This window comes from Pelodiscus sinensis, chromosome 14 (genome assembly GCF_052426305.1).
Source record: "Pelodiscus sinensis isolate ZL-2025 chromosome 14, ASM5242630v1, whole genome shotgun sequence".
In the NCBI taxonomy this organism is placed as follows: Eukaryota; Metazoa; Chordata; order Testudines; family Trionychidae; genus Pelodiscus; species Pelodiscus sinensis.
The window spans coordinates 29,913,899-29,923,654 of record NC_143065.1 but is presented as its reverse complement, the minus strand read 5'-3'; positions in this window follow the sequence as shown (position 1 = coordinate 29,923,654).

Here is a 9,756-nt window from a genome sequence, read left to right as displayed (position 1 = left end):
TATTTTTTTAATCCTTCACTAAAGTAGAGTGAGGAGGGGGGTTAGAAATAAACAGCCTAATTGTACAGCTGAGCATTGTTTCCTTTGTGCAAGATTCCTCATCCCCCATCTTGCTTCCTGTGCTGCAGAAATATGCGGCCTCTGTAACAGCACCAGATCAGCCCTCCTGCCACATACACACTACTGGGGAACTCATGCATCCTGATGCTGTCCCCAAAAGAACAACTGTGGCTCTCCCACAATAACCCCTTGAGGGTATGTCTATACTACCCCGCTAGTTCGAACTAGCGGGGTAATGTAGGCATACGGCACTTGCAAATGAAGCCCGGGATTTGAATTTCCCGGGCTTCATTTGCATAAGCGGGGAGCCGCCATTTTTAAATCCCCGCTTGTTCGAACCCCGTGTAGCGCGGCTACACGGGGCTCGAACTAGGTAGTTCGGACGAGGTGTACCGGTAGTTCGGAATAGGAACCTAGTCCAAACTACCTAGTTCGAGCCCCGTGTAGCCGTGCTACACGGGGTTCGAAGCAGCGGGGATTTAAAAATGGCGGCTCCCCGCTTATGCAAATGAAGCCCGGGAAATTCAAATCCCGGGCTTCATTTGCAAGTGCGGTATGCCTACATTACCTTCCTAGTTCGAACTAGGAGGGTAGTGTAGACATACCCTAAGAGAGGGCATGATATTCACCTTGTCAATGGATAGTCAGTTAGTGTGAATGTATTTACTCCCAGAAATGCTTATTAACACACACAACTGTAATGAATAAAGCCCCACTAATGTGTCTGACGATGATAACTAGGGTCAGGGAGACACCATGGCTGTGTCTAGACTGGCCAGTTTTTCCGGAAAATCAGCCGCTTTTCCAGAAAAACTTGCCAGCTGTCTACACTGGCCACTTGAATTTCTGCAAAAGCACTGACTTCCTACTGTAAGAAATCAGTGCTTTTTGCGGAAATACTATGCTGCTCCCGTTTGGGCAAAAGTCCCTTTTGTGCAAAGCTTTTGCGCAAAAGGGCCAGTGTAGACAGCTGAGATTTGTTTTGCGCAAAAAAGCCCCGATTGCGAAAATGGCGATTGGGGCTTTTTTTGCGCAAAACCACGTCTAGATTGGCCACGGACGCTTTTCCGCAAAAAGTGCTTTTGCGGAAAAGCGTCCGTGCCAATCTAGATGCTCTTTTCCAAAAATGCTTTTAATGGAAAATCATGCCAGTCTAGACGTAGCCCATGCGGAATGGAAAGGAATAACCAGATGCAGGATGCTGATGAACTGTCAACTTTTAGTCATGACTTTAATGCAGGATATTTGTTCCCTCTCCCCATTGAGGTCTATAGAATGATTGGAATGATCAGCTATTTAAAAGGTACATTGTACTTTTGGAGAGATTCCCAGGCAGCTATTCTTTTACTACTGAGGGGCACTCCTTCCACTCTCACTGGCTCAAAGTACCTGAGCCAAGGAGAACTGAGGACATGATCCTGCTGCCCCTATTGGGAGCTAATGAAAAACCTTGTAAATATCAATATAAAGTAGAGATATAACTCCACAGGGGTTTGATTGCTCTTTTGGAGAGGCTGAAATCTATCCTCAGTGAAGTCAAACTTTTTAGGTTTAGCTGAGTGAGAAAGTTAGCTGGATTTAAAAGTAGACATTCTTCTACAAAGGAATTTCACCACCCAATTACAGAGAGCGACTGCAGAACCGGAATTTATCTACAAATGTGACACTGTCACCCTGGGCTTGAATAAAAACATTAACTGGTTACACATTACAAAGCCAATTTCCCCTGCTTTTAGCATCCACATTTTCACATCAAAAGCTATTAATGGGACACATCCAGCCCACTTAATTAGCCTAATTAATACAGGTCCTACAATTGACAAGTACTTCTTCTGTTGTTATATATATATCTTGGTTTCTATTATTTCCACTCCAATTCATTTCATTAAGTGGGTTTTACCCACAAAATATCATGATACTATATATTTTTATTAATCTCTAAAAGGCCTGTCTACACTGGGGCTCTATTTCAAAATACTTTGAAAGAAGGGGAGTTAACAAGTCAAGCATCCACACTACCAAGTCTGTTATTTCAAAATAACGGGCTTGTTATTTTGAAATAATAACTCCTGCTTTTGAAGGGGAATAAGTATTTTGAAATAGCTATTTTGGGAGTAGTTATTTTGAAATAACTTGATAGTGTAGACATAGCCTAAAGTGCCATAGGACTACTTGTTGTTATTAAAGTTACAGACTAACATGGCTACCCCTCTGAGACTTTTTAGATATCTATGGTCTTCTAAAGAAAAGGAGATGTAATGAACTCAAAAGATAATGCAAGCAAACTAACAATGGCACAGAAGTCCACATGGGGGAGCTCAAGCAGCAACAATTTGGAGAGAGCAGATTGTTACAATCATTTATTCCACAGAGTGACTGTTTTTATGGGAGATGGTTTTCTGCTTTAATATCACTAAATTGGCCTCTCAGAAGGTGTAGCACACAAACACACATCTTGCCAGTTTGCTCACTCAGCTTTGCTGCAGCTACGGGAGAGTCTGAAATTGATCCAGTTTGGATTATATGTTCACATCTGAACAAGAAGGGGCAGGTCCATCTAAGTATTTACCAATCAAGGAAAAAGTGGGTTCCCAATGACCTCTGTGGCAAGTATTGCAAACACAGATGAGAAGGGAGAACTAAGACAGACAGCTGGAGGAGATGGCACTCCTCTGATCCTGGGGGCCAGCAGGAGGTCAGAACAATTCAACTAGTGGCCTCCACACCTATGGCCCTCTCATGGTGCCCCTGAAATTCCTGACAGTATTTCTCCACTGGAAATATTCATGGATTCCAAGACCAGAAGGGACTACTGTGATCATCTACTTTGATCTCCTGTCTAACCCAAGTCACAGAATGTAGAACATTCACACTGGGTCAGACCAATGGTCCATCTCTCCCAGTATCTTGTCTTCAGAGAGTGGCCAGTACCAAGTGCTTCATAGACAATGAAGAGACCAGAGTAATCATCAAGGGTATGTCTACACTACCACCCTAGTTCGAACTAGGTGGTAATGTAGGCAACAGGAATTGCAAATGAAGCCCGGGATTTGAATTTCCCGGGCTTCATTTGCATGTTGCCGGGCGCCGTCATTTTTAAATGTCCACTAGTTCGGACTCCGTGCCCGTGGCTACACGCGGCACGAACTAGGTAGTTCAGAATAGGAAGCCTATTCCAAACTATCTGTACTCCTCGTTCCATGAGGAGTACAGATAGTTCGGAATAGGCTTCCTATTCCGAACTACCTAGTTCGTGCCGCGTGTAGCCGTGGGCACGGAGTCCGAACTAGCGGACATTTAAAAATGGCGGCGCCCGGCAAGATGCAAATGAAGCCCGGGAAATTCAAATCCCGGGCTTCATTTGCAACTCCGGTTGCCTACATTACCACCCTAGTTCGAACTAGGGTGGTAGTGTAGACATACCCCAAGTTATTCCTCTGTCATCCAGTCTGAGCATCTGGAAGTCAGAGGCTTACAGACACCAAGATCATGGGGTTGCATCGCTGATCATCTTGGCTGCTAGCCATTGATAAACCTCACCTTCATGAACCACCTTCATGAACTTATCTAAGTTTTTTAAATCCAGTTATTATTCAGACCTTCACAACATCCCCTGGAAACAAGTTCCATCAGTTGTTTGTACATTGTGCGAAGTACTTCCTTTTGTTTGTTTAAACCTTCTGACTGTTAATTTTATTGGGTGACCCCTGGTTCTTCTGTTATGTAAAGGGGTAGATAACACTTCCTCAGTCACTATCTCCACACCAGTCATGATTTTACAGACCTCTATCATATCCCTCCATGGCAGGGTGGACCAGGCCCCAAAGCCCTCTGCTGGAGCCTTGTGGCCTTGCAACATCCCGCCCCAGAAAAAGACAATAGAGACATTCTCTAAGGAGGCTAGAGTAGCTGCAAGAGAAGTGGCCAATCAGGGGCCATGAAGGCCTTATAAAGGAAGCTGAAGGACCAGAGGCATTTCAATTCCTCTGGCGACCTCCAAGGATGAAGATTGTGTGATTGGGAGAGTGGCAGCACCATGGATAGCTCTTTGTGGTGATTGTAGTGAAAATGGATTATAATTACGGTGACCATATTTTCCAAACCAAAAATCGGGACACATGATCTGACAAAGGATTTTTTTTTCAAATGTATGAATTTATTTATATGACAAGTCTTACAAAACTATGAAAATTAAATCACAGGGCAGTCAGTGAGCAGGCTGGGGATCTTGGGTTTTGGCAGAACTGTGAATGAGAGGGCTGAGGGTGCGGGGTCTGGGCATGAGGGGAAGTTGGGCCACTTACTTGCTTTCATGTGGCCCCCAACACCATGCCTTAGGCACTGCCTCCTGCTCTTCCTGTTGGTCGGATTCTGGAGCAGTGGGAAAAGCATCCAGGAAGCATGTCTCTGTGCTGCTGCTCCCCCAGCCATGGGAGGGGGAGTAGCAGAGTACATAGCTGCTTCTAGCTGTACTTCTTCCCCACAGCCAGATCTAGTGGGGAGCCTTGAGGCTTTCTCTCCCCCGACTCCCACCAAAATATTTGTAGAAATATTGGAATTTCCAGGACATTTCGATGGTTTATAGGGACAACGGGACAGAATATTTGAAATCCAACTGTCCCAGAAAATCTGGGTCTTTGAGATAAAGCCCTAATGTAGGAATAAGGACACTGTCTGGCACCACTCTCTCCCAGTGTGTGGAACAGACCGAGGGATACTATAGATGTATACACTGAAAGGGTTTTCGTACTTCACACGCTGGCAGTGTGAGACTTGGCTGGAGGGCTGAGTTGCTTAAGAGGCTTTTGGAACTGAATGAAAGCAAGCACATGCACTTGGTCAGAGGGGGGCACTCAGGAGAGGTAAGTGCTGCCCCATTACACACCGCCTCCCCATCATCTCTTTTCCAAGCTGACCAGTTCTAGTCTTTTTAATCTCTCCTCATACAGAAGCTGTTCCATACCATTAATCATTTTTGGTGTCTCTTTGTAACTTTCCTAGTTCTAATACACCTTATTTTTTAGATGAGCTATCACTACATGTGATATTCAAGGTGTAGGCATACCATGGATTTATATTGTGGCATGATTATATTTACAGTCTTATTATCTATCATTTTCCTAATGGGTCCTATCATTCTGTTAGATTTTCTGACTGTCACTGAATATTGAATGGATGTTTTCAGAGAACCATCCCTACACTGACTCCAAGATTTCTTTCTTGAGTGGTAATGGCGAATTTGGATCCCATCATTTTGTATTTATAGTTGGGATGTTTTCCAAATATACATTACTTTGAATTTATCAACATTAAATTTCATCTACCCGTTCATTGCCCAGTCTCCCAGTTTTCAGAAATCCCTTTAACTCTTTGCAGTCTGCTTTGGACTTTTGTAGCTCAAGTAATTTTGTATCAGCTGCAAACTTTGCCACCTCACTGTTTACAAGTCATTTATGACTCTGTTGAACAGCAGTGATGCCAGTATGGCTCTCTGCAGGTCACTACTATTTACCTTTGTCTACTGAGAAAGTGACCATTTATTCCTATTGCCTGTGTTTTACACAGTTACTGAGAGGACTTTCCCACTTATCCAATAATTGCTTACTTTGTTTCAGAGCCTTTGGTGAGCAACCTTGTCAAAGGCTTACTATTAGTTCAAGTACACTCTGTCCACTGGGTCCCCTTTCTGTATACTCCTGTTGAATCCCTCAAAGAATTTTAATAGATTGGTAAGGCATGATTTTCCGTTTACAAAAGCGATGTTGACTCTTCCAACAAGTCATGTTCCTGTGATGGATAGGAGTGCTGTCCTTTTCTGGGCAGCCAAGCATTCAGTGATTAAAGGGTTAAACTCAGGTAGCTAGGAAGTGTTGGCAGGGAGCCAGGAGAGCCAATGGGAGAAGGTGTTGAGATTTGAATTGAAAGGAACCCTCCTTGCTTTTCTTTTTTTGTGTGAGTTTAAGCCAGGAGCTGGGGTAACAAAATGAATTGAACCAGGCAGGACTACCACGCCACAAAGAATATTAGGCATGGAAATGGACTGGACCTTGGAGCATGGATATATGACTAGATAGGGAATGTCTATTTAGACACTATCAGTTTATTTTCTCTGTTTAGTTGTTGTGTTAAACTTTTCTGTTAAGTCTGTGTGCTCCCCCATACACTGTAACTTTAAGCTGAATCCAAGGGATGAAATTATCTGTGTTTTAATTTGTTCTTTTCTCAGTTGTTTTTAAACACCTAGCAACCGATATGCTTTACCAAGTATATTATATCTTTTTGTTTTGTTAATAAAATCACCTTTTTAAGGCTATGATTTGATTCTTGTGTCCTGAAAGGTAATAGGAGGTCCATGTATGCACGCACGCTTAAAACTGACAGGTCAGCTATTAGAGATTAGTTTGGGTTTTTTTCAAGCCCTCTTGTGGTCAAAGAGCTTGGTGTACACCCTTAGAAGAAGTCCCACATGCTTTCTTCCTGGGTTCAAGAAGAAAGGGTTTGTTTGGTTTTTTTACTTGGTGATGGCAGCTACTTCCCAAGGCCAGGGAATCTGTGACCTTGGGGAGCTTTTAAGCAGAACCCTATAGAGCAGTGGTCTCCAACCTTTTTAATCACAAGATCACTTTTTTCAATTTAAGTGCAAAGTAAGATCTACCTCTAACCCAAATACCCTTGCACCACTTCCTTCCTGCCCCTTCTGAGGCCCCACTCCTGCGCCACTCTTTCTCTGTGGCCTCACTCTGTTCACTTCCTCCCCCTTCCTCCCTCATCCTCACTCACTTTCACCAGCCTCGGATGGGGGGTTGGGTTGCAGGCTCTTGTCTTGGGTCAAAGAGTTCAGAGTGTGGGAGAAGCACCGGGCTTAGCCCAGGGCGGGGAATTGGGGTCCAGCAGGAGGTTCAAGGTGCAAGCTCTAGGAAGGAGTTTGGGTGCAGGGGAACTCATGTCTGGGGCAGGAGATTGGGTGCAGGAGGGGGTTCAGGGCTGGCACAGGTGTTCAGGAAGCAAGCTCTGTCTGGGCACCATTTAACTGAGATGGCTTCCGGATGGTGGAGCAGTGGGGTTAAGGCAAGATACTCCTGCCGTGGCCCTGCACCACTCCTGAAAGCAGCTGGCATGTACAGCAATGGCTCCACGGCTCCATGTGCTGCCCCTCATCTACAGGCACTAAGCCCACAGCTTCTACTTGCCACAGTTATTGATCAATGAGAGCTGAAGGAGTGGTGTCTGCAGGCAAGGACAGCATGTGGAGACCCCCTGCTCTGCCTCTCTCAGGGGCTGCAGGGACATGCCAGACAGTTCTAAGAGCAGCAAATACCACAGGGCTAATTACTCCAGCCACAACAGGTTAGGCATTTTAGAACTCACTACTCAAAGAATTAAATGTTGCATAAAGAGAGAAATGAAAGTTATGAAATGCACAGACCAATCGAAAACCAAAAATAACCCACTTTGCAAGCACTAAAAGTAGTAACAACAACCGCCCACTTATGTGTTGGGTCGGGAGATGAGAGTGAAGCTCAGTGAGTGTTTGTGAGAATGACAGACACACACAGTGTGTGAGAGTGACAGAGATTTGCATTGCCAAGCTCCCTCCATCCCCTTCTCTCTGTGTGGAGACAGGGTACAGGAGTAAAGGGGGAGGAGGGACACCCTGACATTGGTGCTCTGCCTCTTCTCCCTCCCACACCCTGCACAGCAAGCAGGAGGCTCCCCGGGAGGGGGAGGAGGGGCAGCAGGACAGTGGGGGGAGGGGCAACTGAAGTGCTAGCACTTGATAGCTTCCTGGCCAACCCTGTCCGGATCACCTGTCAGAGATTCCAATATCTACCGGTAGATCCCGATCTTCTGGTTGCGAACACTGAAGGCAAGGTATTTGTAAAGTGAACCCCTAACTTCTGCCCTTGAAATGCCAGAGTGGGGAAGAGCCTTGACAGTTCCTCCAGCAGCTGCTGGACAAACAGGGGCTGCTGGACCTGGTGTGAGCCAGGATTGAGCAAGCAATGTTCAGGAGCTATCCCTGCATGCCCAGCTCTTACTACATTTAAACTGCAGAGCTGCAGCAGAGGTGGCTCCTTCTGAGCACCTTCGCTTATTGACTCATCTTGTAGTTAATACAAATTGTATCGACTACATGATTACCCAATTACCCACCTCTTAACATCCTTACTATAGACAGTTGTTTCCCTAAGGCCGTGTCCAGACTCAGGGGTTTTTTCGGGAAAAGTAACCTTTTCCCGAAAAAACTTCCCCTGCGTCCAGACTCAAGCCGCGTTTTTTCGAAATTATTTCGAAAGAACGCGGCTTTTCTTTCGATGGTGGTAAACCTCAATTTACGAGGAAGAACGCCTTCTTTCGAAAGTTCCTCTTTCGAAAGAAGGCGTTCTTCAATGTAAAGAGGCCGTCTTCGAAAGAGAGCATCCAGACTCGCTGGGTGCTCTCTTTTGAAAAAGCGGATTTCTCTTTCGAAAGATCCGTCTGCAGACTAGACGCGATCTTTCGAAAGAGGCTCTTTCGAAAGATGCTTTCGAAAGAGGCTCTTTCAAAAGAAGCTTTCGAAAGAGCCTCTTTCGAAAGAAGCCTGCAGTCTAGACATAGCCTAAGAATGAATGGTTCTTGAATAAGTTTCCAAAGCATTACTCAGCCAGGCATGTGTCTTTTATGTCATCCACCTGCTTTAAAATAATTGTTCCAGCAAGTCATCTTATTTATTAACACACAAGAGTTTCTAGCAATATCTGGAGTTTCAAGTTAACAGGAGCCTATAGTTATACACGTGGATACGGGAATTGCTTAGTATTCTTCAATAACGTTTTGGAAAGTTTTTTAAAATTTCCTTCTAACTTCCTAGTTTATCAAAAAGCCTCTCCACATTTTTCCTTCCCCATCTTTTCCAATGGGAGAAAGTTTAGGAGAAGACATTCCCCCATACCCTGACCAAAGTTTTGGAACTTTCATTAAAAACTGGAAAGTTTCCCTGAAACTGTTCAGCAAGATTTTTAAAATGCCCCCCTTGAAATAGGGGTTTTATTGAGGGGAGGTCATGGTTTTCAGAAGCTATTGATTTTTTGTGACCAACCTGAGACACCTTGAAAGGGACTGAGATGGCAGGAAGCGCTGAGTTTCCTTCCCAATTTCTTAAAATCAGAAACCCTCAAGGTGTTACAAACTGGATATCTAAAATCTTGACTTTAATGCTTTGAGTACATGAATCTTTGACAGCGACATGCCTGGAAACAACACTCTAATGCATCGTGGCAAGGGCATATTCCACTCCTGCCTCTTTCCAGAGGAACGATACAAGGGTACGTCTACACTAGCCCCCTAGTTCGAACTAGGGAGGCTAATGAGGGCAACTGAAATTGCAAATGAAGTGCGGGATTTAAATATCCCGTGCTTCATTAGCATGTTCCCGGCCGGTCGCCATTTTGGAAATTGACTAGCCCGGAAGAACTGCCCGTGTCTACACGTGGCAGAGAAGGGCGATTCCGAAATAAACCCCTTACTTTGAATTACCAGTTAAACCTCACTGAGATTTTATAATCGCTCTTCTCTGCCGCGTATAGACATGGGCAGTTCTTCCGGGCTAGTCAATTTCCAAAATGGCGACCGGCCGGGAACATGCTAATGAAGCACGGGATATTTAAATCTCGCACTTCATTTGCAATTTCAGTCACCCTCATTAGCCTCCCTAGT